Source organism: Palaemon carinicauda, chromosome 38, assembly GCF_036898095.1.
Source record: "Palaemon carinicauda isolate YSFRI2023 chromosome 38, ASM3689809v2, whole genome shotgun sequence".
In the NCBI taxonomy this organism is placed as follows: domain Eukaryota; kingdom Metazoa; phylum Arthropoda; class Malacostraca; order Decapoda; family Palaemonidae; genus Palaemon; species Palaemon carinicauda.
This window is the reverse complement of record NC_090762.1, coordinates 12,490,315-12,517,461: the sequence shown is the minus strand read 5'-3', so window position 1 is coordinate 12,517,461 and position 27,147 is coordinate 12,490,315. Positions and strand designations below refer to the sequence as shown.

At 45.3% G+C, this 27,147-nt stretch overlaps 1 long non-coding RNA gene across 2 annotated transcripts in view; it reads right to left on the bottom strand.

Annotated features, from left to right (window-relative positions):
- Positions 1-27,147, bottom strand: part of LOC137630095 (uncharacterized) — a 60,670-nt gene that overhangs the window by 21,739 nt on the left and 11,784 nt on the right. For both annotated transcript variants that reach the window (XR_011041647.1, XR_011041646.1), the window contains exon 2: positions 17,678-17,874. This is a non-coding gene — a long non-coding RNA (uncharacterized lncRNA). The remainder of the gene's footprint in view (positions 1-17,677; positions 17,875-27,147) is intronic.

Sequence of the window (27,147 nt, the reverse complement as noted above, 5' to 3'; positions counted from 1 at the left end):
AATAAATAAATTAATAAAATCAATTATAGCTCGTAATATAACCCAATACTTTGTATAAATTTTCTCAAGTTCAGGGTATTACAGTTTTCCCCCAGTATATCTCTTAACGGTTTGTCCTGGAGTAAATGTGTCCTCCTCTGGAGATTAAAAACAGGACAATTGACTAAAATATGTTTAACATCAATTGTCACTTGACAGGTATTACAAAGAGGGGCCTGTCTCCCTTCCCCACTCTTCATTAAATAATTGTGCGTTGCATGTGTATGGCCAATACGCAGCCTAGTTAAAATAATGGTATCCCTTCTACTTATAGAATTACAACATGACCATTTATCCACCAATGGGTGGATTTGTTTCAATTTTGTATTGGTGGTCAGTTCAGACCATCGAGCTTGCCACTTATTTTTACAGTAAAGATGAATCTCACTTTTAAGGTCTTTGTAAGGAATACTCAAGGGGGATGGACTACTTAGCCCTGAAGCTTCCTTTGCTGCCTTATCAACTTGTTCATTCCCATCCACCCCAACATGGGCAGGGACCCAACAGAAGTGAACACTGATACTCTTCCTAGATTGCAGAAGTACTAACCAGTCCTGCACCTCTTGTACTAGATGATGGCCTGGCATAATTTGTTTTAATGAGAGTAAAACACTATTGGAATCCGTAAAAATTGTATAAAAACTATTTTGGTTGCCATTTTTAAAAATATGTTGGACTGCGAGAATTATTGCATACAGCTCAGCAGTAAAAATTGAACAAGAGTATGGGAGTTTCCTTCTAATAACAATATCCCCCACCACAGCTGCACTTCCAACTCCTGCAGCCGATTTGGAGCCATCTGTAAAAACATGTTTCCCATGATGTTGAGCAGCATGATTTAAAAACTCACTTTTCATTACCCTACTAGGTAAGGTATTTTTCCCTCCTGCCATAAAACATACTTTAACAGGTGGATTACACCAAGGAGGAGACTTGGGATATCCTACCTCTGCTATCTGTGCTGTTAACAAGCCTACTTCTCTAGCATCATTTTTCAGCTGTACTTCCAAAGGCTTAGGCACTCTGGATCTGTTAGGAGCCCGATCTAAAGGCGCCCTAACATATTTACAGTTAGGATTGTTTCTCACAGCAAGGGACCTAGCTAAAAACCTCAAACTCAACTCCTCTCTGCGAATGGAAAGGGGAGGTATGCCAGAATCAACATAGAGACTGTCAATGGGAGATGTTCTGTAAGCACCTGTGCAGATGCGAAGCCCAGCATTGTGAACAATATCAAGTTTTCCAAGTAAACTCTGTAGCTGACCCATATATTTGTCATGCATAGTCTAACTTGCTCAGACATAAAGATGTATAAATTCTAAGCAAAGTTGTTCTATCAGCACCCCAATCAAAATGCGATATCACTTTCAGAATGTTCAGTGACTTCTTAACCCTGATAGATAGGTCATTTATATGGGGACCAAATGTCATTTTCTTGTCGAAAATGACTCCAAGAAACTTGACACTATCCTCATATGGCAAAATACAATCGTTTAAGAAAAGGGTGGGGATCTCTTCCCTTTTACGAGTACGAGTAAAGCGAATGGCTTTGGTCTTCTGAGGAGAAAACATGAATCCGCGAGAATTTGCCCATGCGGAAGCAGCATTTATTGCAATTTGAAGATTTTGGCATGCTTGTAGTGCAGATGATCCACTACAATAAATTGCAAAGTCATCGACAAATAGTGATCCTTGTATGCCAGGAGGTATGTGACTAATGAGACTATTAATAGCAACAGCAAACAAGGTCACACTCAATATGCTGCCTTGGGGGACACCTTCTTCTTGCATGTAGGATGAAGATAGTTCTGACCCTACTCTCACTTTAATGGAGCGGTTTGATAAAAATTCTTCAATAAAAGAGAACATATGTCCTCCTATACCCCACGAGGCCAATTGCTTTAAAATACCACCCCTCCAGGTGGTGTCATATGCCTTTTCAAGATCAAAAAAGACACCCACCACCTGGTTTTGGTTAGAAAAAGCATTTGAAATTTCCCTTGATAACATCAGCAAAGGGTCTAGAGTACTTCGGTTCTTCCTAAAACCAAACTGTCTGTTAGATAAAAGATTTTTTGATTCTAGATACCACACAAGTCTGTTGTTGATCATTCTCTCAAATAGTTTGCATATGCAACTGGTCAAGGATATGGGCCTATAACTAGATGGCAGTTCTGGGTCTTTACCAGACTTGTGGCCTGGAATTACAATTGAAGTATGCCAGGAATCAGGAGATGTATGGGAAGCCCATAGACCATTAAAGGTTTCTAATAAAAATTCCTTGGTATCCACTGGAAGATGTGATATCATTTCATACCGGATGCCATCCTCACCTGGGGCAGTTAAAGAAGAGCTGGAGATAGCATTTTGCATCTCCTCCATACTAAGGCAGGTTAAAAGCTTCAGTATTTGAAGAAGCAGGAGGAACAACAGATGTTGATGCTCTAATTTGTTGAAATGCTGGGGAATAGTTGTCAGCACTTGATACATGAGCAAAGTGCTTAGCAAGAACCTCTGCTACATCTTTGGGGTCAGATAAATATCTATTATTTTCCCTTAATATTGGTAGAGGCTTAGGGACGAATTTACCTTGAAGTTTTCTAATCTTGTCCCATATTTCCTTTGAAGGAGTTTTGGTATTAATATTAGATATATATTTCTTCCAAGATGCTCTCTTTGCTTTTTTAAAAATTCTTTTTTGTTTGGTACAGGCTCTGAGATATGCTATTCTATCTGCTAAATAGTTTGTCCTCAAGTATCTTCTGAAGCAAGTTCGGGTCACTTTTCTTGCGTTGGCACATTCTTTACTCCACCAAGGAACTACAGAGCGATGAGGTAAACTGCATGTTTTAGGTATAAACTTGCTAGCATTATCATCAATAATATTTTCAAGATGTTGATAGGCATGCACTGGAGATGTAAATTCATCATATTCTTTATCAGTGTGTGAACAGTTTTCATAAGCTGCCCAGTCTGCCTCATCTATCTTCCATTTTGGTGGACACTGAGAAGGAAGATTATGGACATAATTTAACATTATTGGCCAATGGTCACTGCCATGTAGGTGTTCATTTACTGACCAAAGGTAGTCCAATCGAATGGATGAGGAACAGATTGACAAATCAATGGCTGATGTAGAGTTGTGGAATACATCATACCTAGTTGGAGAACCATCATTCATTAGTATTACATCATTGTTGTCGATTAATTCTTCAACAAGATTACCCCATCTATCGCACACATTTCCACCCCATAAAGTATGCTTTGCATTAAAATCACCCATTAAAATAAAAGGGGCAGGAAGCTGATTGATCAAGTCTTGGAGGTCAGAAAGTCTAAGCCTTCTTGGATTACCAGCATGATCTAAGAGGAAAAGTTCTAAGGATGGTTCAATATATAGCGAGCATTAAGTAATCTTTTTCCCGATATGAGTTCTAACTGCACATGCCTGTAGTGGTGTATTGAGTGGGATTGTTTCAAATTTTACAGATTTGTGAATAATAAAACCTGTACCACCTTGAGCTCTTGCAGCTTGCAAAGGAGGGGATCTACAAAGATGATAATTGAGTCCAGGATTAAATGGTTTGTCACCGATCTTGGTTTCCTGTAGGCAAATTACCTTCGTGTCTGAGTCCCTGGTTAAAGTTTTTATTTGCTCAATGCTAGTACTTAGACCTCTGCAATTCCACTGGATGATAGACATTATCTTTTGTTATTATTTTTCTTTGTCTCATTTGTCTTTTGGGACTTTTCAGATGAAGCCATGTAAGGCCTGGAGATGGAAGGCTTTACTAGGCCACCACTCTTCTTTTCTTTCTTTCTAGAATCTTTATAAGAGTCAACCTTAGGATCATGAGCAGTAGGGCACTTACCTGACTTAGATGAAGGTGAGGATGATGGGGACCTTTTCCTCTTTGGAAGATCTTGTTTTCCAATCTCCATCAAATCAGGTAGAGATTCTGCCTGAAACAATACATTTAAGGTGGTGGAAGCCACATTGGCTTCCTTGGAGGATTGTGCTAGAACTTCAACAGTTCGAGCCCTTAACCCAGAAGGCTGGGCTACTACCTCTAGGGGAGATGCTCCTATCGGTGACAATACTTTTGGTGTGTTGGACACCATATTGACCTCTTTGGAGGTTTGTGCTCTGGCTTTTATAGCCTGAGCACTTGACCCAGATGGCTGGGCTACTACCACTAAGGGAGATGCACCTGACGGGCCAGGTGCTGCCACTGGTCCCCCTGTGGTAGTAAGGGGTAGTGGATTATAATCTTTTGTTGGCATCTTAACCGCGCGAGCAAAATTAAGTTGCCGATTGAGTAAATGCTTTGCATAACCTACACTTATATGTTCAGCATTTGCTTTCAAGATTGCAGCTTCCTCATTCTTGTATTCTCTACATCTTTTATCATTTGGTTTATGATTATCTTTACAGTTTGCACAGGTTGTATCTCTGTTGCATTGGCCATGTTCTAACAAAGAACAGTTAATACAGATCTTCGTATTATTGCAGTACCGGGAAGGGTGACCGTACTTGAAACAATTAAAGCATTGTAAAGGCCTAGGTTTATATTCTCGAACACGTACTCTTTCATTCTCAATAATTATATGATCTGGTATAACAGGGGTTTCAAATGTTAAAACTACCATGCTTGTTTGAGGGATCTTACTTACTTTCCAAACATTAGCAGGGCACATGTCCAGAATTTCTGGTTCTGAGAATTCATATAGATCTTTATCAAAAACTACTCCTTTACCATAGCTGAAGCTCATATGTGGTTTAATATCCTTAATAGGATCAATTTCTGCAATCTTCATGCCACAAAGCATGTGAGCTTGAGTATCAGATTTTGCATTAATCAAAACATTTGAGATGAAGTGTCTAAGGAGTATGGCTGGCATATCTCGAGTAGATACGGTTGGGAACGAAGTAATGAGGGTGAGAACGGGTTTAAGAAATAGATAACAGCTAGAGTGGATATGAATGTGTTGAGGTGGTTTGGCCATGTTGAGAGAATGGAAAATGACTGTCTGCTAAAGAAGGTGATGAATGCAAGAGTTGATCGGAGAAGTACAAGAGGAAGGCCAAGGTTTGGGTGGATAGATGGAGTGAAAAAAGTTGTGGGTGATAGGAAGATAGATGTGAGTGAGGCAAGAGAGCATGCTAGAAATAGGAATGAATGGCGAGCGATTGTGACGCAGTTCCGGTAGGCCTTGCTGCTTCCTCCGGTGCCTTGGATGACCCCGGAGGTAGCAGCAGTAGGGGATTCAGCGTTATAAAGCCTCATCTGTGGTGGATAACGGGGGAGGGTGGGCTGTGGCACCCTAACAGTACCAGCCGAACTCGGTTGAGTCCCTTGTCAGGCTGGGAGGAACGTAGAGAGGAGAGGTCCCCTTTTTTGTTTCATTTATATGATGTCAGCTACCCCCTAAAATAGGGGGAAGTGCCTTGGTATATGTATGTATGTATGACGCAACTTCTTACTTGTCGTCTCTTGCGCAGTATGTTATATCTATACTCTCTTAAACAGAAATACAGCTTCTTTTATAAACTAAAAACATAAATATCTCGATAATAATGGTTTATTTTAAGTAAGCAAACAAAAACAGTGCATTCGATTACCGCTTGTCTGACTGTGCCTGCCGTCTCCACACTGAACGGAGTTTGCTCGACAAACTTGCTCAGAGCTGATGAGGTCTATGATGGGTCTCCAGACGCCTACTTCACAAAAAAAGTTGACCGAAGAAGCCTGGGGACTCATCCAGGACCTCCTAGAGAGCACCTCCTTTAACTTTGTCTGGACTTCTGCCCGGAGGTTTAGCCCCTTTGCTGATCCCATTGGATTCCTGATCAGGGGAGGGAGAGACGTTGTGAACGAGAAACGATACCCTGAACGAATCACGGAGATTGTCTAAGGCTTGACCCTAAATTTCTTCCACCTATCCCAGCAACTTTGTACGCATCCTCCCACTGGTGGACAAGCAGGGGGAACACCTTTCCTAGCATTTGCAGCCTCAGCCACTCCCTCTAAGAAATTTTCCTCCCTTGGAGGACTTACTGCCTTTCCCGTCTTTGGTCGGAAAGGGCTTTTTAGACACCACTGTCTTCGCTGCTATCTTGTTCGTCATGACTTTCGTTGGACAGGACTGTTGAGGAGCTGGTGGTTTATAGGGCTTGGATGTCAAAGCCCCATGGAAGAGGGAGTCCTGGTAGTACTTCCTCCATCTCTCAGCAGCATGTTCCACGTCCTTTTGCTCAAACAGAGAATATCCCTCTAAAGAGGAGTTCCAGAGCCTAGCAATCTCGGCACTCGGGACCTGCTAATGGAATCTCTCAGACATCGTATCTCGATGTTTCAGTATGGTGTTCACCCATAAGTTCGAGACTTGATGGGCGAGAAATTCGATGGTGCGGGTGCCTGAGAGAAGGAAAGTTTCTATCGCTTTTCTCATGCGTTCCTTGGAGAAATCCGCGGTTCGAACCAGGATTCGCAGAGTCCCTTACCACACATCAAGCCACGAAGCAGCCTGCATGGCATACTTCGTGACCTTCTCCTAGTTCAGGATATCAGATGCCAAAAACGAGACCTAATTGCTGGAGAGCCTCTCTAGAGACTCCCTTGATGAATTCTTCCAGAGAATGATGGAGAGAAAGAGCTTGACGAGGCTCGTCCAAGATCTCAAAATATCACCTCTGCTGGACGCGGGGAGGTGGGAGAAGCTTGGTTGTAGAGCCGGAATATTGAGAGGAGGAGAGCTCAGAGAGCTGTTGGGCGATCTTAGCCCGGGCACCCTTTAGCCCTTGAGACAAGGGCAAGGCTGCACTAGTCTTAGAGGGCTTCAGAGTGCCAAAGACACGTTCTAAGACTATGTCTTTGCCCTCTCGTGGGGGTATCTCTGGGTTGGTAAACCGTTGAGTACCCTAATAAGAGTTAGAACTTGCCAGAATGCATATTCTGACTCTTTCTGCTCTCCCTCTGAAGTGGGAGTAGCAGCGAAGTCTCCTTCTTCCACCCAAGAGAGCTCCTCTCAGGGTGAGTCGCAGGCATCCCTGAATAGACTAGTGGTTCCTGTAGAGGTTGAGGTCTTTGAAGAGGACTTTGGGAGAGTCTTCTTGTCCTTTGATTACTTCCACGGAAGGAGGTAGAACTCAAGTATCGAAGACCAGATGGGATTGTCCCTCTTGACTTCTGTCAGTGGTGGTGAACTCTCCGTGCGAGGATAAATTTCCTCTGAAGGGGGAAGGGAAGAAGCCCGAGCCTCGCGCGACTCCCTCGGCAGAGGTGAGGTAGGAGTGTGTCCGGTGGGAGAAACAGGAAGGACAGGCCTTGAAAACCTAACAGGAGTTAGTTTCACCCTTGGGGATGTAACCGCATCTGAGACTCCCCTTTTCCTTTTCAGAGGAGAAGCCAAGGTTCCCCGCAGTAGGTCTGCTGGTGCCGTTGGATGGGAGGTCACTGAAGAGCGAGATGACAAAGCAGACCCAAACGCTTGCACTACTGCTCTGACCATGGCACTGAACCAAGGCTGCTTGCTGACTGATGCACTGTCAGAAAGATCCCCTGAAGAGAAAGGGACAGAAGGTTCCCTGTGAGGAATCTCTACCGATGTTTGCAGTGGTAGGTCTGCCTTTAAAGATCGAATCTTCAGGATCCTGAACCCTTCTGCGGAGCCTCCTTTCCCTCTCCACGGTGGTCGCGCTGTAATGCGTTTGCGGGGAGGGGAATGAAGCACCAGTGACCTGTCACAATCTCTTATTGTGAAATTCCTTATGCCTATGGTGTTTTGAAGCCAGAAGAACCTGCTCTACGGTTTGGCGCATGAGCCCAAGGGAGCGCTAGAGCGCTGGAGAGCCGGTGAGCCGGAGAGCACTTGCACACAGAAGAGTGATGGCGCGCAGTGCGGCACTGCGCAGGAGAGCGCTGGCACACAAGACCGCACTGGTGCACAGGAGAGCGCTGAAGCGTAGGAGAGTGCTGGCACTTAGGAAAGCGCTGGTGCGCAGGAAAGCACTCCCAAGTTGGAGAGCGCTGACGCGCAGGAGAACATCGCTGCGACTGAGATTGCTGGAAAGTAGGAGAGCACAGCTGTGCAGGGGAGAGCTCACGAGTTGGAGAGCGCTGTTGCGCTGGCGAGCTGGCAAACACTTGTCCTTGGAGCGGCGAGAATGCGTTGGAGAGCGCTGTTGCGCTGGCGAGCTGGCAAACACTGGTCCTTGGAACGGCGAGAATGCGTTGGAGAGCGCTGGGGCATTGTTAGGCGCTGACACTGCTAAGAACACTCAAGCGCTAGAGAGCACTGATGTGAGTTTGGCGAAGGCGGCGACCATGACAACAACCCTCCACAGGAGCAGGCAGACCAGCAGGCAGATCAGCAGTAGGCCTCCAAAGAGGAGTCTCAAAGAGAGGTCTCTCTGGTCTCTCGCGAATGAGAGAAGTGGTCACTCGTAAGAGACATGCCTTGGACTTTGTTCCACTTCGGAAGGATCAGGAGGGGAAACGCAGTCCTCGGTGGCTGAGGTAGGAGCAGAGGAAGAGGCAGGAATGGAGTACACTGGTGGGGCAGCAGACGAAGCCTCGGAGACAACCATTTTGACCAGGAACAATGGGTCCACCTCTGAATCGGACAAACGCCGAAATACCGCACCTCACTGAAAAACCTGCAACAACACCTCCTTGGAAGGCGGACCGGGCAATCCCAGGGACGGCCACACCTGAGAAAGAGACAAGGTCTCCCTTGCGGGGAGTGGTGGGGCCGACTCGCTACGGGAAGGAACTCCGTCTCTCAAGGACAAAGGTTGACCAGGAGTTAAAGGGCCTGTGCTACTACTCGATGGAACCACGGGGGGAACCGCTCGAGTAAATGCTTCGGAGGACATTGGTGGGGGGGGGGAGAACCAACTTTGGGCTTCTTCTGCTTTAAAGAAATCTTTGAAGGAAAAAGAGTTCCTTTAAGACTTCTTCTTCCGGCGTTGCCCAAACTTTTTCCACTGGGAGGCAGACCACTCCAGACACTCAACACACTTACTATATATGTCACACCATTGCCCCCTACAAGCCAGACACAAACGGTGAGGATCGGTATCCTCGGAAGACATGAAAATGCTGCAGGAGTAGCCCTCAAATTCAGGGCAGGTACACATGACCAGCAAACAAAGGCACACACCCACAAAATGGGGAAGAAAAAGCACAAAAAGATTAACAATGGCAGTCCAAATGGAACGGAGGACAAGCGGTAACTACTGTTCTCCATTCAAGCCAAAAGCAAAAGTGAAGTACAGTACAGTTATAGGTGAGAGTGAGAGGGGTAGTTACTACCCCCCAACCCCCCTTAACTAGAAGGATAGGTGGTTAACCCTTGCTAAATTCTAATGGCTCGTTCTTTCAGCGAGGTAATACCCTTGTATACAGCGAAGGTTTGTATTCCAGTTATGGAACAATGTGGATTTTTTTAAGATTTGGAGTTCTTCTGACTTTGTAGTGGAGACCTAAGCTTAGGACCCCCTGGAGATTGCAAAAATTTGTCTTCCAACAAGGTTGCTTCATGATTAAGGGGAAAAGCTATCTCAAGTCTATGAGTCCCTCCAACAAGAATGTATGTGTGCTTTCCACGCATCAAGTAGATAGGTCTCCAAGAGCAGAAAAGTTCTCTCTGAACAAAGATTTCTCTTCATACTTATGGTTAATTACAGACACCTGGCTCAAGACAAGAATCTTTTACAAGTGCCGGCTCAAGGTCTCGCTGTGTATAGTCGACACTAATCAGAATACTATGGGTATTGTCTATTGTAATTAAAATTTCATGGGATTCAAAACGGGGAATGCAAGACACAAAATACTAAAGGGAGGCTTTCATCGCAGGAGAGGAAACTCGTCTCTTACTCCTGCTGAGAGATGCAAGGGATAAAAATCTTGTTAAGTTTCTCGAACAAGAATAACATCTCTCCCATTGGGAGGACATCCACTCCCTACAGTAGTTGCATGGTGATTCCATGGAACATCTCTTGTCTAGGAAAGAGGTACAAAAAGGATGTGGATCTATGTCTGCCCGGCTCATGAGAATGCCACAAATGGCTGCTATCCTGTCCTGGGAAAGACCGTAAAATGTTATTTTCATTAGTAAAATAAATTTTTGAATATACTTACCCGATGATCATGTAGCTGTCAACTCTGTTGCCCGACAGAAATCTACGGTCGGGATACGCCAGCGATCGCTATACAGGTGGGGGTGTACACAACAGCGCCATCTGTGAGTAGGTACTCAAGTACTTCTTGTCAACAAGAACTCAATTTTCTCCTCGGTCCACTGGTTCTCTATGGGGAGGAAGGGCGGGTCCTTAAATTCATGATCATCGGGTAAGTATATTCAAAAATTTATTTTACTAATGAAAATAACATTTTTCAATATTAATCTTACCCGATGATCATGTAGCTGATTCACACCCAGGGTGGTGGGTGGAGACCAGCATACATGTTAACAAAGAAGCTAAGTATCCCGTATCTTATTTTAGCCGTTATTCAAAATAACAAACATAAAATAAATAAGTACCTGGTAAGGAAGTCGACTTGAACCATTACTCTGCCTTTTTAAGTACGTCTTCCTTACTGAGCCTAGCGATCCTCTTAGGATGCTGAGCGACTCCTAGGTGCTGAAGTATTAAGGGCTGCAACCCATACTAAAGGACCTCATCACAACCTCTAATCTAGGCGCTTCTCAAGAAAGAATTTGACCACCCGCCAAATCAACCAGGATGCGGAAGGCTTCTTAGCCTTCCGGACAACCCAGAAATATTTCAAGAGAAAGATTAAAAAGGTTCTGGAATTAGGGAATTGTAGTGGTGGAGCCCCCACCACTACTGCACTCGTTGCTACGAATGGTCCCAGAGTGTAGCAGTTCTCGTAAAGAGACTGGACATTCTTAAGATAAAAGACGCGAACACTGATTAGCTTTTCCAAAAGGTTGCGTCGAAAATATTTTGCAGAGATCTATTTTATTAAAAGGTCACGGAAGTTGTGATAGCTCTAACTTCGTGTGTCCTTACCTTCAGCCAAGCTTGGTCTTCCTCATTCAGAAGGGAATGAGCTTCTCGTATTAACAGTCTGAAAATAATAGGATAAAGAATTCTCTGACATAGGCAAAGATGAATTCTTAACTGAACACCATAAAGCTTCAGAAGGGCCTCATAAAGGTTTTTAAAATAGAACTTAAGAGCTCTACAGGACATAATACTCTTTCTAGTTCATTTCCAACCATATCGATAAGTTAGGAATAACGAACGATATTGGTCAAGGCCGAGAAGGCAGCTCGTGTTTGGCTAGAAAACCAAGATGTAGAACATGTAGCCGTTTCGGATGAAAATCCGATGTTCTTGCTGAAGGCATGAATCTCACTGACTCTTTTAGCTGGTAAAGCATATCAGGAAAAGAGTCTTAAAGGTGAGATCTTTCAGGGAGGCTGATTGAAGTGGTTCGAACCTGTCTAACATAAGGAATCTTAGAACCACGTCTAAATTCCAACCAGGTGTAACCAAACGACGCTCCTTCGTGGTCTCAAAAGACTTAAGGAGGTCCTGTAGATCTTTATTGTTAAAAAGATCTAAGCCTCTGTGACGGAAGACTGATGCCAACATGCTTCTGTAACCCTTGAAAGTGGGAGCTGAAAGAGATCGCTCTTTTCTCAGATATAAGAGGAAGTCAGCTATTTGAGTTACAGAGGTACTGATCGAGGATACGGATACTGACTTGCACCAGTTTAGGAAGATTCCCCACTTCGATTGGTAGACTCTAAGGGTGGATGTTCTCCTTGCTCTAACAATCGCTCTGGTTGCCTCCTTCGAAAAACCTCTAGTTCTCGAGAGTCTTTCGATACTCTGAAGGCAGTGAGACGAAGAGCGTGGAGGCCTTGGAGTACCTTCTTACGCGTGGCAGACGTAGCAGGTCCACCCTTAGGGGAAGAGTTCTGGGAACGTCTACTAGCCATCGAAGTACCTCGGTAAGTTATTCTCTCGCGGGCCAGAGGGAAGCAACTAGTGTCAACTTTGTCCCAACGTGAGAGGCGAACTTCTGCAGTACCTTGTTGACAAACTAGAACGGAGGGAATGCATATAGAACTAGATGAGACTAATCTAGTAGAAAGGCATCTAAAAGAACCACTGCTGGGTCTGTTGAGAGCCTCTTGGACATCGAGGTTGCGAAGAGATCTATGGTTGGATGGCCCCAGGTGACCCATAGTCTCTTGCATACATCTCTGTGGAGGGTCCAATATGTTGGAATTATTGTCCCTTCCTACTGAGACAAACTGCTAAGACATTCAAGTTGCCTTGGAAGAAATTTGTTACTAGTGAAAAGTCTAGACCTGTAGAACAGGAGAGGAGGTCACTAGCGAACTCGCACCATGTCAGAGAGTAGGTCCCTCCTTGCTAGGAGATGAACATCAAAGCAGGGAGTTGTCCGTGTTGACCTCCATTACTTTGTCTTGAAGGAGAGACCTGAAGCTTTTCCAGGTCAGACTTACTGCCAGAAGCTTCTTGCAGTTAAAATGCATTGTCCTTTGACGCGAGTTCCATAATCCCGAGCATTCCCTACCGCCTAAGGTCGCACCCCAGCCTACGTCCGATGCGTCTGAGAAGAGAACGTGGTTGGGAGTCTGAACAGTCAGGGGAAGACCCTATAAAAGGTTGATAAAGTCCTTTCCTCAGGTTAGACCAGACTTATCTTCCGGAAACCGGGATCGAGACCGCTTCTAGCGTCCTGTCCTTTTCCAGTGAAGAGCTAGATGAAACCGAAGAGGACGGAGGTGTAGTCTTCCAAGTGACACCAAATGCACCACGGATGACAGTGTCCTAACCAGACTCATCCACAGCCTGACAGGGCCGTATTCCTTCTTCAGCATCTTCTGGATGGATAGCAGGGCTGGGGATTGATCTTCTTGTTCAGCCATGTCCTCATCAGGGGGTTCCTCATCCGAAACTGATGAGGAAACGGCAACGGAGTGGGCAACGTCTGACTCGCTGAATCCGGTCGCACTGGTGGATGCGTGACGGAGCCGGACACAAGATCATGGTACTGCTGCACAGTCTGTGAACTGTCAACCATGGGGAAGCGAGGAAGTACAGCGACAACCCGAAACTGTCTAGACTGTCTGGGTAGTACAGACAACCCCTTATCGGGTTGCTGAGGTTGCCGCACTGCGTCACAACAAGTCACCTCTGCTGGTTGTTGAACGTCTTCCCAGTGACACACTGAACGTCCACAACCACCTCCGAGAGTAGCATAACATCAACGTGCGACTGGCAACCCACACTGGGTCGCACCGGTGGAGGAACCATCTCAACTGGCGGACGTGAGTAGGATACCTCAGCGTCAACAGGGCGTACAACCAACCGGTAGGAAGGTCGTTGGCAAGAAGGGTCTTCTCCGTAAAAAATCCTCTATCAAGGACTAAGCTTGGACTGCATGTCTTGCAACAAAGCCCAAGGTCTCTGGGAGCAGGTGTGGCAACAGACGGGGTTAGCGACTGAAGCGGAACCATTTACCCTCCCTGGAAGCATGTTATGCTTAAATAAAAGTCCATAGGAGGCTAAGCAGCTTAAGGCTCCTCTCCAAATGACAGAGTCCTCAAGGGAATATCAGAAGGAGGGAGAACAGCACTTTCTCATCTACAGGAACCATATCCGAGAAAAGCTAGGTTCTCTCAGTGAGGGTTTCACTGGTGCAAAAGCAGCAGACCAGAAGGCAACGTTATGAAACTGCTTGACAGTCTGTGAACTGTCAAAAACTGAACTGTCAACCACAACAGGAGCGTGAGGACATACAGCACTGGTGTATAAGTAGCAGACCAGAAGGCAACGTCATGTAACTGTATGACAGTCTGTGAGTTGGCAACAACCAAAGTTGTGTGGGGAAGCCTCAACTCCTGACTGACTAGTTTGCTGCTGGCGAGTGGCGGTAACCACAGTGTGTTGCGGAGGCTGACACACCGTGTCAAAACACGGCAGCTTGTGGTAGCTCACGCACGGCAACGGAGTGCTGTGTGTGTGGGAGTCATCATACATCTGGCAGGGTTGACTGTGCATGGGTTGAGGAGCTCTCACAACAAGTGTGTGAGAGCAGGAAGCCATGCCGGGCGCACAACCGTGGGAGGTGTAGGCCCACGGGTGCATCGTCAACCTTCTCTGCAGTCGGAGTGTGGGAGCTGGCAACAACAAAAGCAGAGTGCTGGTGCGTGGGAGGGGCTGCGGTGGGTTGAGGAGCATGCGGTATGGTATGCGGAGCATGCTGTAAGGTATGCGGCTCATGCTGCATGGTATGCGGAGCATGCTGTAAGGTATGCAGAGCATGCTGCATGGGCTGCGGAGAATGCCGCATAGTGCTGGAACCCGGCAGCTCTACAGAACCTTCCCACTGCTGATGCGGTAGCTCACGCATGTTAGCAGATGGTGCAGCAAGAACATGCGTCTGGCAGGGTGGACTGCGCATCGGTGGAGGAGCTCTCACAGGTGGAGGGTGGGAGCAGGCAGCCGCAGTATCTGCTGAGCGCACAACCTCGGCGGGTTGTAGGTTAACAGGTGCATTGTCAACCTTCCAGCACGATACTCCTGCATGAAGGAGCAAGCTGAGACTGTATAGTCTGCAGCATGGACCACTAGGGTCTATGAAAGACAACAACAAACGGAGCTACTGTCCATTGTGACTGAGGGTCTAAAACAGCTGGTGCGGCAACAGACGGAGTTACTGCCTGTTGCGGTACCACCTTGCCTCTCTTGGGAGGTGTGCAGTTGTCGTACTGCAGCGAGTCCGAACTGACCCAGTGGCTACACCTAGGCCGTTGGACTTGCGCGGAAGGGACCGACTTGCACTTAAAAGCTGCAAGAATTGGTCCATGGTTTCTGCGAGAAACCTCTTCCGCAGACGAGGAATAAATGGGCTCTCTCGTCTTTGTGTGGGTGGGGTGATCACGTCGGCAACGTGTGTAGATACACCCGAAACCACGGAGGGAAACGTCTGTTCGTCGATCAAGGCCTGTGGAACCCACAAGTCCTTCGACATTACTTCTCCCCTGGGCTTGGGAGCTTGTAAGAGGTATCGGATTAGGTGAACAACTGGCACGAACAGACGAACCCTCGAACGCAACACTGTAACACTTTGCGCATATCACTTTATCACTTTTGATTTTCTGTTTGCACTTATTTCACTGAACACAAACTTTAAGTGGTTTGTACCTGAAACACGCAATCCTATCCTTCATTAAAAGGTAGTAATTGCGAAAACAGTATTACAATGTAACAGAAAAACATAATGAAAGATAAAGAATTCAGTGGCTGGAAAAGAAACTAAACACTAGATCAAATAAACTACGTTTAAAATCTCTCACCGCATAAAGCCTGGGAACAAGAATAAAACTCTAGAAACGTTTTACTTTCTTCCCCTATAGCGACTAGGGAGAAGAGCAAAAAACGAGAACAACGTTACCCGCTTGAACGAAACGTTTATCCTCCTCTCTCTCCCTCCGTCTCTATCTCTCTCTCTCTCTCTCTGACTAGAACCTGAGAGATGAGCCCAATTATATATATCGTTAAAACATATTATTTGTTAAAGGAAAAAAACTGAAAGGTTTCCAAAATAAAAAGTTCCTTTATTAGAATTAAAACCATTTAAGCTAAGAAAGAATGAAAGAAACGCTAGAATCGGTTTACTCTTACTGCAACGTGAAACCGTGAAATACTCTCTCTCTATCGTAACGATAGAGCGCAAGTTGAACGTTCTGAACGTCAACAACTGCGGAGACTAAACAAAACGTTAGTTCAACTTTGAAAACAGTACGAGACTATCAAAGAAATTCTTTCAAAAACATTAAAATTAAAATAGCATAAATTCTTAACAGGAAAAACGATATGACGGGCTCAATGTTAATTAACTTCGGTTCCAAGTAAGGCCCGCCTACTATTAGGAAAGGTCGCATATAAACAAACAAAAATTAATTTTTATAAGTTTATAATAAATGGAAAGTTAATCGAAGAGGCCTATAAATGGCGGAGAGATATAAAATAACCAAAAACCTAAACACACTTCCGTCTAAGGGAAGGGTGGGTCATAAAAAGTGAAAGAGAGTCTATACTCTCTTCGACACCAACACTTCCGTCTAAGGGAAGGGTCGGCCATTTAAAAGTGAAAGAGAGTCCATACTCTCTTCGTCACCATAATAAAATCTATCCAAAACGAGTTCAAGTTTTGAAATGAAGATAAAACCCCTGCATAGCGAAAGCTCAAAACTGGAATAGTGTACTTCACCAAAAAGTTGTGAAAACAAATCCAGTTAGGGACGGCGTATTAGTAGGTCTTGCCGGAGGCACGACAGAGGAAAAATTGAGTTCTTGTTGACAAGAAGTACTTGAGTACCTAGTCACAGATGGCGCTGTTGTGTACACCCCCACCTGTATAGCGATCGCTGGCGTATCCCGACCGTAGATTTCTGTCGGGCAACAGAGTTGACAGCTACATGATCATCGGGTAAGATTAATATTGAAAATTCCTTGATTTACAAGATATAAAGCACTCACTCGAAACACTCAGATAATGAATAGTAATGGAAGAGACCATGAATGAAGAAAAGATACATAAGTCATAAGCACTAAACACTAAAAGGGTAAGCAAGTTGAAAGCGAGAGGCTCGATCATAGAGAGGAAGTGAGAGCACATCTTCACTTCACAACCACCAGTGTTGTGAGGAGGCATACACTCTGCTTGCCTAGTAACGAAGCATGGTACAATCAAACAAAAATTTTCTTAAATTGGCCTGTCATAAAATAAACGACTAGCAGTTACCCATATAAATGACTGAAGTTTGCATCTGCATAGGAATAAATTCTCTTATTAAAGTATTAAAGTAAGAGGGTTTGTAATCGTGTGGTAACAAAGAGGGAATGCCATAATTGTAAAACTTAAAAGAACTGAACAGATTTACCTATGCCATAAACTAAGAGGTTCAACATCCAGTAAGGATTGGTAGGACTGGTCATTGAATGGTTGAGTATCTCATAAAAAATGGGAGGAATCTAAATCAGTAATGTAGTTGCTACATGCTACAGTTACATTAAAGGAGCCGTTATCCTTTAATATGTACCACCGCCAGGTTTCCACATGTAGACGCCACCAACCAGGAGTCATGATGCTTCTCAAATGAGGTCTTGTATTACTAATTAGCTAAATGCCATACAAAAATTAATTTATTATCTCCTGGGGGACCACAACTACAAACTGGGATACTATTAAGGAAGTTAATTTCTATGGGGATATGGATGATCTTATGTTTGCTTTCAATATTGAAGGAAATTCTGTATCAACAAATAATCTGAGATAATTCATCAATAGAGTAATATTGAAAATCTATATCTAAAATTTAAGCGTAATGTTACACATGACTATTCTAACATATCAGAAAATGTACAGTACTGCCCCTTTTGGAAATGCCTACAAAAAGCTGAACCAAACAAACTGACTGCAACTGTATACCCAACTGTATATAATAAATTTACTGTAAATTTAAAATCTTGGATGATATACCATAATTCCAGTAGCCAACAAAATTCAAACTTCACAAATATTTTAAATAAATTTATATTTTTCCTAACACTACAAACCTGAAACATTTAAGTATGACTTCACTAAAGCTGTGACAGCCGTCAAGCTTTGTAAGGAGGTAAACATAACTGGCTGCCAGACAAGTCCTTCATCCACCGAACGGGTAGCACTATCTTTGCTTTACTCTTAAACTAAGGCTTGCTGGGTTAGTTGAGCTGAGCAGTGTAACTTGTGGGGTGCTACTCACAACCTCTACCTGGAATTTTGGAAATTCAGATTACAGTACTGTATTTTTGGCTAGAAAAAAGTCTATATTTCCTGTTTTAAATAGTTCTTTAAATAAAAAATATGTTTTATTGCTTGAACATGATAAATTTAAAATATCAGTAATTTGCATTTTTTCTAACTATACAAACCTGAGTTCTTTACATAGGTGTATGATATCAGGGAACCTGAAAGACACCTTTTAAAATTTTCACCGACATGTCAACAATCGACTGGTCGTTACCACTTACCAGTCCCTGCCTGGCTTACTGATAAACCACTTTGATTCAGACAATTGGTGGGTAATTTGTGTAGAACTCAGGTTTGTATAGTTAGGAAAAATACAAATTACTTCCAAAGTTGTCATTTGTTCTACACAAACATTATAAAACTTTGTTCTTTACATAGGGAGACTCATCCTTAGGAGGGCGGAAGTCCCCTTTTCATCTGGCTGAAACTTGAACTCGGGATTACTACACTCGAGCATGATAATGTGCAAAGAGTTAGAATCCTTACACCTTGTTGACCAGTGGCTTGAAAATTCTAGCAGGTCAACAGTCCGTCCACTAGAGGAGAGCAAATGTAAAGAACACTACTGTGACAACTATCTTGGGCAATAATGAACAACAGGTGTGCATTACACACAATAAATTGGTTTCCCAGACAAATGACACTCCGTCTCTTAAGGAGCTTAGGAATAACACTTCTATAAACAATTATCATACAGCTATGAGCTACATGGGGTAACTTGCAGCCAACGTGGTGTCAGATGCTGTGGCCCAAGAGAGGGGAAGGTGAAGAAAGTAAAAATAAACAAATTTTAAAATTCACCCTAGACTAATAAATTACCTTTGTCCTATATCAGCTGCTGATGGTCCTTGAGAGGAGCTATGGTAGCTAAAACACTTGCTGAGCAACTACGAGAGGCTCTAGAGAAAAAAATGTTAAGAGACTTGTAGGTCAATTTCTGCAGGTCAGTGTGAAGGTTGTCGGGCATTTCAAAACTCCTGTTTATAAAACCTGCATCACTGAAAGGTTCGTCCTAAATGACATGGACATGCTTACACCCCTGACATTGTGTCCCTCAATGGGAGGAAGGAGGATTAACAACAAAGTCAATGGCTTCCCTGATCCATGAAGAGATCATATTCTTGGTTACCTTCTTTTTATTAATCCCAGTGGTAACAAAAAGATGTTTTAAATGGGGCTGAGCTTTCCTTGTATGCTTGAGATAAAATTTTAATGCTTTCACAGGACACAGCATTAGGATCATTGGTTACTTTCCTTACACTCAAAATCTGAAAGGATGTGAACTCGGAATCAGGTAGTAATAAATTCAGTGACGGAGGAGAACAAGGCCTGCCTCCAAATGAGAGATGTCATAGGAGAGACCATGGAGCTCGCTAACACTCTTGGCGGAGGCCAAATGGGGAAGAAAGACAGTTTTCAATGTGAGGTTACGGTCAGTAGCCAACCTTAGTGGCTTGTACGAATTACTTTGGTAACGTTCCCGGGAGGTGGTCTCACTTTTGACAGAGGGCAGGCCTGTTTGAAACTTCCCAAGATCATGAAAAGCTCCACCCAAGAGGAAATGTCAACTCCTTTCACCCTAAAGACCTGGCTCCAGACCGAATAATACCCTTTCACTGCTCATACCGAGCCATTTCTACTTCTGGAGATGAAGTAAAAATTCAGCCATGAAGGGTATACAGTATTGGCTTTTTGAGATGTGTCCCATCCATGACACCAACCATAGAAAATATCCCAGTTCACTTGGTAAACCGAGGATGATGACCTCTTAGGGCATTCAGAAATCTGCTTCGCCACTTCGCAAACACCCTGAGTGAGGAGATGCAGTACAACCTCCAAGCGTGAAACTGTAGGGACCCGAATGAATTATGGAATATCTGGGCGTGGTTACTGTAGCAGGTCGGGAAGGGGAGACCTCCACTGGCAGCAAGAGCAGGTCCAAATACCACTTCTACTCGCAGCCATAGCGAAGCTATTAAGAGTCATACTTAGGTTGCAAGACAACCTGACTTTTCAGAACGTTTCTCATCAGGCAGAATGAGGGGAAAGCATAGACATCCAGACTTTCCCAAAGATGTTGGAAGCCTTCCTCAAATGCTACCTCTGGATCTGTCAATGGTGAGAAATACACTATTAGTTTCCAGTTGAGGGAAGTTACCAACAACCCCAACAAAGTTATTATTTTCTTTCCTATCGGAGGGCTCAAAGACCACTCGGATCCAACTACCCGAGTCTTCCTGCTCAGAATGTCCTTCTTGCCCAGTATGAAGTGGGTCAACATATTCTAGAAGACAAAGCAGCCCTGAAATAGTACCTCCTCCCATGCTTAAGTATACCAGTATGGTTGTGGCTTATCAACACCCCTCAATGGCCTGAAATTGCTGCAATACTACAAATTTTGCTTTCAATTATGGAAAATTTATGTGGCTTTGACAATCTGACTTGGACCACCATCCAGATGCCACATGTTACAGCAGATGTGTCCTCCATCCTTCCCTCAATGCAAAGGAGGGGACAGGAGGTCTACCCCTCTGCGAAGGTTGTAATCTATTAGCCACCAACTCAGATCTTCTCTGCTCTTCCTCCATCGGACCCAACATTCGGTGAGGATCCCTGATTTGCGACAAGTTGGACTTTGGCTGCTACTGAAATGAGCGCATGCAAAGGCGGCTGTTCAGGACCAAGCGCTTTGGCAAGGCCAGGTCACTTAGAAGTTGTTGCCACTGGTGCGCTTTTGACAAATCACGTCTTAGGAACAGCAATACTACTTCCCTGAATCTTGCCAGTCAATCCTGTGATGGGACCACTCTCCCTTTGTGTCTATCTCTATACCAAGGTATACCCGATTCTGTTTGGGCTTTAGAATTGACATATCTCTGTTCACCATGACACCCATAATGTGACAAAACTCGAGTGGGCTCTAGAATTAACTTCTCGTTTCACCATGACCCCCTTATGATGAATCTCGAGAAGCCTAACTCATTGAAAGAGAAGGATCGTCACCAAGTCAGCCAAAATCAGCCAGTTGTCCAGATGATGCAAGACAGATCCCGTTGTTATGGGTCCAGGTTGATATTAAGATGAAAATTCTAGTGAAGACTTGCAGAGCTGTTGATAGCCCAAAACACACTACCTTTAACTGGTATACCTTATCCCCCACTACAAATCAGAGGTACTCCCTATAGGCATGACAAATTGAGATTTGGAAGTAGGCACCCAGGAGGTCTATTGTGATCAAGACGTCTGGTAGTCTTTTGTCTGTCTGACCGGTGCTGCAGTCTGCATCTTTAACGGAGTCTGTGGAACAAACTTGTTCAACGCTAAAAGGTCAACTGCATAAACGGTCTCCAGCCTCAAGACGTCTTTACGACAAGAAAGAGTAGACTGTATAAGCCTATGACTTGAGGCCTCCTGGAGAGCACCCTTCTCTACCATCATCCTGCTCTGTCCAAAGGGCACGTCTTTTAACAATCCCCAAGTAATGGGACGATGACCTCACTGGGAAATGAATTTGGGAGACCGAGAGTTAGGGAGTGGGACTAGATAACCTGAACGCAGGACACATACTGTCCAGTGTTGTCTCATGAAACTGTCATTTCTTCCACCTGGAACTAAGAGATCTACCCACCAGTAGTATTGCAGGTTGCATGAGGAATGCCCTCTACTAGGGGTATTGTCCTCACTTACCTCCTCTACCCCTTGTCCTTTTGTCTCTCACCCAAAAATGGACCCTCCTGGGGGTCCTGGCATTTGTTAGTGGATTAAACAGGTTGGGAATCATCCTTATAAGGCATATGAGCCCGTCTACCTACAGGTGAGGCTTTCTGTTACACCATAGCCCGAGTCACTGGATGCCAGGATGTTATTGCTTGAAGGATGGAGTAATGACTCGTCTTCGTCCACTTCATCAATGCCTCAATGTCTTCTATAGGGAAAAATTATGGGTCTTTACAGGTGAAGTGACATCAAATAACTATGAAAAAATTTAACAACATTCATAATTAACTCTGTGCCATAAATTAATAAACACACGGCCACATTTTCAGCCCATGTGCATTGCACTGGAGCGACCCACTGTTTTCTTAACAATGCATCCTTTGGGAAGAAATACAAGGAGATAATTTCACCTTCTGTATTCAAGCACCCCGCTGCAACACACCTGTGAGGCATTACAATGCATAGAATCTCAAACAACTTATAAGAAATCCCTTTTCCAACAAGCAAAATCTGTTCTAGCAAACCTACATTTAAATAAGACTTCTTGTCGAAGTCTCTCCATGACATCACATGTACTTCCTGCCCAAGTGACTGGTAGGGAATGGCACATTTATGGCGTGAAAATGAATCATGAAAAGCACAGCAATTTAGCTCCAACACAAAATAACATGAACATAACAGTTGATAAATACCAAACTCAAACTCTTTCTGTTGGGGTAACTCTAATAAAAGAGAGAATTGGCATTCACCACGTCAGCCCACCGTTAACAGAGATGTTATGCAGGTAAAGGATTTCCCTGAGAAGAACCGGCCTCTGGAATCTGGAGATGCATTGTGGGTAAGGAATTCAATCACCTTGGTGCCTGTCAAGATGATGCTCTTAAATACCCTACACTTATAGGGATCGGCCAGATCTTCAGTTGTAGCTAAATAAGCCAACCACACTCCAACAGTGGTCCATCTAGGATGAGGCCTGGAGGGTTGTCATTGCCCTCCTCTCCATATTCAGGGTGTCTGCTGCAGAAAGACTAACTGATTAAGCCAATAACTGATCCATAGCTGTGCCTTGGCCAAGGCCAAAAATGCCGGATCTAAATGTAAAGAAGTTGGGTAAGCTTCTTGTACCTCATAGTACGTTCTCTGTCTGAGAAACTGAGGAGGAATGATCTTTGACAACTTCCAAGCCCTAAGGGAGTCCTTCCAAGCCAAGATCTGGGAGTACACCTTGTCGAGAGCCTCAGCTGGCAAGATCAACTCTACAGCCAAGAACAGTCAAGGGGAGCAAGGAGCCTCACCCACATCACTTAATTACCTGATACAGACTAGAAGCTTCAGAAACTGTAATTGATTCCAACTTCCCACCTCAGCAACCGGAGCCTTAGAGACAGATGGTTGGGGAAGTGCTAGGATGGAGGTACAGAAGTTGAGTCAGAAAAGGCTTCATGTTCCTCCTCAGCTGCCCCACATGGACGGCATTAAGAAGGGTCAAACGGGTCATTGATACAGCAACGAGGCTTCGATGGACATTCCCAAGGGTCATCAGACGGTAAGTCTCTGTGGTATTGGAAGCCCCGTTCTTCGAGATAGTAGCGAGATGTTTGCTTTCTCTGGGTAGGGCCTATTTCCCAGTAAAGAAAGCCAGGATGCAAGGCATTTTCTTGGGCCTACTGCCTCCAGCTGAGCTTTGACTGGAAGCTTAATCGAGTCTTGCTTTCTTCACAAGATACCACTACTTCATTTAAAGTTAAAACGGCCGTTTCCAGCTTCGTTGGAGTCATACTCTTGTTGAAGGTTGTAAATGTAATAACATATAAAAAATTTTTCAAAAGTTGCAATTTGTTCCCATACAGAATACAAACCTTCGACATTTAATATGACAAATTCGGATATAATTAGTATTATTCCTAACCATACAAACCTTAGCTATTTACATGGGGGTATTACTTTCGGCGTAGCTGAATGACGAGCCATTAGATTTTTAACGAGGGTTAACTACCCTCTCGCTAGTTAGCGAGGGGGAAGGGGAGGGGTAGCTAGCTACCCCTCCCCCGTCACACACCGGTGAACTGATTCACTTCGCTTAGAGGTAGGACTTCACGGGGGACAGGGCTGGCGGGCAAATATGTGTAAATAGCTAAGGTTTGTATGGTTAGGAAAAATACAAATTATCTCCGAATTTGTCATTTGTTCCGTAACCGAAATAAAAACCACGCTATTTACATGGGGTGACTTAACCCTTAGGTAGGGTGGAAAGTCCCAGCCTTACTGGCTTTGCCTTTTGCCCGGGGACTCAGAATCCGAGTGAGTAGCACTCGAGAAAAGGAGTCCCAGCACCTCGCAAATTCCTTGCTCCGCAAGGAACGTGCGGCCTACATAAGCTTGTGTGTGAAGGGATGAAGTGTGACTTGTCCTAGGAAGTTGACCTGAAGTCCTTTAGATGGAAATCTAGGCTAGGATGCTCCCAATACCACCTCGTCAGGGTATGGGGGACGCGACAGTATTATATTAATACTAGGAACACAAGGAAGCATGGTTTACCTGCAGTGGTTTGAGGTCAGCTATGCAGAGAACCCAGGATGCTGCTTTCCCCAAGAGAAGGGAGGATGAAGAAAATAGTAAGGGCCAGACATACTTTTTCATTCATGCAGTCTAAAACCGGGTAACAATGCCCTCAACCTTCTGCTACCTGTCCATTAAGGAGCCTGAGGTTAGCCCAGCTGTTGTGCAGCCACTACAGGGCCGATAGAGAAAGTATCGAGGCTCCTGTGGGTCACGTCCTGCAGATAGTGGGCTGTGAAGGTAGTTTGACGCTTCCAGACCCCAGCTTGTAACACCTGCGTCACAGAGAAGTTTCTCTTGAATGCCAGGGACGTTGCGATGCCTCTGACATCGTGTGCTCTAGGGCGACGTGATGGAGGAGGGTCTGGATTCAGGGCATGATGGATGACCCTTCGAATCCAAGCTCAGATGGTATTCTTGGTGACCTCCTCTTCGTCCTTCCTGTGCTCACAAACAGGGCTTGCACACGAGGACGAACTGCAGCTGTTCTTTTAAGATAACGCCTCAGACTCCTTACTGGGCATAGTAGGAGATGGTCTGGGTCATCTGTTACGGAACGAAGACTCAAAATCCTGAAGGAGTCGAACCGTGGGTACGGAACTCCAGGATTTTGAGTCTTAGCAACAAACTCAGGGACGAACCCGAACGTTACCTCCCCCCATCCCCTTGAATGGGCGACGTCGTACGAGAGACCATGAAGTTCACTGACACTCTTGGCTGAGGCCAGAGCGATCAGGAACACTGTCTTCCAAGTCAGGTGATGATCAGAAGCCTGGCGTAATGATTCGAACGGAGGTCTCTTAAGAGCCCTGAGAACCCGAACCACGTTCCATGGAGGTCTCACTTCCGACTGAGGGCAGGTAAGTTCGTAGCTTCGTATGAGCAAAGAAAGTTCCAGCGAGGAAGAAATGTCTTTTCCTTTCAGCCTGAAGGCCAGGCTCAAGGCTGAGCGATAGCCTTTCACCGCCGAGACCGAAAGGCGCATTTCCTCCCGCAAATATACAAGAAACTCCGCTATTGCTGGAATAGTGGCATCGAGGGGAGAGATACCCCTCCCACGACACCAACCACAGAAGACTCTCCACTTAGCCTGGTAGACCCCTGCAGATGACTTTCGCAGGTGTCGAAACATCCTCTCCGCAACTTGTTGCGAAAAGCCTCTCTCTGTGGGGAGATGCTGGATAGTCTACAGGTGTGAAGTCGAAGCGATGCTACGGCTTTGTGGAATATGTTGCAGTGTGGTTGCCTGACTAGCTCGTGTCGTGGGGGAAGTTCTCTTGGGAGTTCCATCAGGAGCTGCAGAAGGTCCGGGAACCACTCTGCATGATGCCATAGCGGAGCTGTCAAGGTCATTGACAGGTTGACCGATAGTCTGGTCTTGTTCAGCACCCTTCTCATCAGACAGAACGGTGGGAAGGCGTAGACGTCGATGTTGTCCCACCGTTGTTGGAAGGCATCTTGCCAGAGTGCCTTGGGGTCCGGGACTGGGGAGCAGTACAGCGGCAGTTTCAAGTTCAAGGCTGTCGCGAACAGGTCCACTGTCGAGGAACCCCACAAAGTCAGGACTTTGTTGGTTACTAGAGGATCCAAAGACCACTCAGTACTCACTATCTGCGAAGCTCTGCTCAGACTGTCGGCGAGCACATTCCTTTTGCCCGGAATGAAGCGAGCTGATAGCGGTATCGAGTGGGCTTCGGTTCATCTCAGAATCTCTACTGCAAGATGGGATAGCTGTTGTGAAAAGGTACCTCCCTGCTTGTTGATATATGCACTACTGTGGTGGTGTCGCTCATCACCACCACAGAGTGACCCGCCAGGGTCTGTTGGAACTGTTGAAGGGCCAGACATACGGCCTTCATTTCTAGCAGATTGATGTGGAGGTACTTTTCTGATTCTGACCATAGGCCTGAAATCCTGTGGTTCAGAATGTGGGGCCCCCACCCTTCTTCTGACGCGTCCAAGAACAGCATCAAATCCGGGAGAGGACGAGAAGATCCACTCCCTTTCGAAGGTTTCCGTCGGTCAACCACCACTGCAGGTCCATCCGTTCCGCAGGCCCCATAGGGACCAGAATGTCCGGGGAATCGTAGCCTTGATTCCACCGGGACTTGAGCCACCATTGCAGGGATCTCATCCTGAGGCGGCCATTTGGAACTAGACGGGCCAAGGAGGACAGGTGACCTAGAGGACGTAACCAAGATTGGGCTGGAAGCTCTTCTCGTCTGAGGAAAGGCTCTACGACCCTCCTCAGCCTTGCTATCCTGTCGTCTGATAGAAAGGCTTTGTGGAGATTGGTGTCCAATATCATGCCTAGATATACCAGTCATTGAGATGGAAGCAGAGAAGACTTCTCGAGATTTACCATGATACCTAGGTCTTGGCAAAGTCCCAGAAGCTTGTCTCGGTGTCGAAGAAGGGTCGACTCCGAGTCTGCCAGGATCAGCCAGTCGTCCAGATAGCGAAGGAGACGGATGCCGATCCTGTGTGCCCACGAAGATATCAGGGTGAACACTCTGGTGAACACCTGTGGTGCTGTGGAGAGACCGAAACATAGCACCTTGAACTGGTAGATCTTGTTGTCTAGGCTGAATCTCAAATACTTCCTGGAAGATGGATGGATTGGGATCTGGAAGTACGCGTTCTTTAGATCCAGTGTGCACATAAAGTCTTGCGGTCTCATCGCAAGTCTGACCGTCTCTGCTGTCTCCATGCTGAACGAAGTTTGTTTGACAAACTTGTTCGAGACTGAGAGGTCGATGACAGGTCTCCAGCCTCCAGATGCCTTCTTTACAAGAAAAGAGTCGACTGAAGAAGCCTGGGGAGCCTTCGACAACCTCTTGGAGAGCATCCTTCTTGAGCATGGTCTCGAGTTCTGCCCGAAGGGCTAGCCCCTTTGCCGATCCCATGGCATAGGAGCTCAACGACACTGGATTCGCTGTCAGGGGAGGTAGAGATTTTA